The following is a 1,084-nucleotide window of genomic DNA, read 5'->3' on the forward strand; positions in this document are numbered from 1 at the left end:
CAAACATTTTGCCTATTGCATTTGTCATTGTTGAGGGTGAGAGGAAGGAGGCGTAGTCGTTCTTTCTTTCGTATTTGTGGCAGCATGTGACACCATAACCCGGGCTCTTAGTGATTTCGGATAGACACAAATTAATTGATGGTGCGCTGAACGCCGAGGAAAGTTTATGGAAACCACCTCATGCCTTCCAGGCTTTTTGTACAAGACACATTGCAACCAACTTCATGACTCACTTCAAGAACAAAGACTTGAAGAAGGTTCTGATTAATGCAGTGTATTCGAAATCGTAGCGTGAGTTCTCTCATTATTTTAGCCGTCTGAGGGGCAAAAATGTTGCAATCACAAACTGGCTTGAAGAAATGCCACAGTCACAGTGGGCATAGTATGCGGATGAGGGTCATCAATTTGGTCACATGACAACAAATATCTCCGAGTGCATTAACGCTGTGATTAAGGAATCTCGCAATTTGCCAATCACGGCTCTTGTTAAGTCAAGTTACTTCCGTTTGGGTGAACTTTTTGCTAGGAAGCGCTCCGAGGCCCTTGCCCAACTTCAAGTCGGTGTTGAATTCTCACAGACGTTGATGAAGGTCATAGAATTCAACTCAAAGCGTGTGAACACTATGAATGTTTACCCGTTTAATCAATCGAGGACTAACTTCACGGTTGAAGAGTTAGCGGCAGTTCTTGGATCCAGACAACAGAATTACCAGGTGCTACTTGATGAGGGTAAGTGTGACTGTGAGTATTTTCAGGCTCTTTATCTTCCTTGCCATCACGTCCTTGCAGCTTACTCTCATGCAAGACTTGATTGGAAGCGGTTCACTAGACCAATCAGCTGTAGGTCAGCATATGGCGTCCACTCAACCTGTTCACAAAACGCAAATTAACGGTGACATTCTAATTTCAAATGCAATAAGTATTTCATTAAAATAAATTTGTAATACTTAAATATTTGTCACTTACATTTAACATATCAATCCCGTTCAGGGTACGCTTGTAATCCCTGAGCCTGCTCTTGCCTCTGGTACTGTCCGGCTGGTATTGAACCCACCTATAATGCCAACCACAATTTTACATTATC

This window comes from Arachis duranensis, chromosome 5 (genome assembly GCF_000817695.3).
Source record: "Arachis duranensis cultivar V14167 chromosome 5, aradu.V14167.gnm2.J7QH, whole genome shotgun sequence".
Lineage (NCBI taxonomy): Eukaryota > Viridiplantae > Streptophyta > Magnoliopsida > Fabales > Fabaceae > Arachis > Arachis duranensis.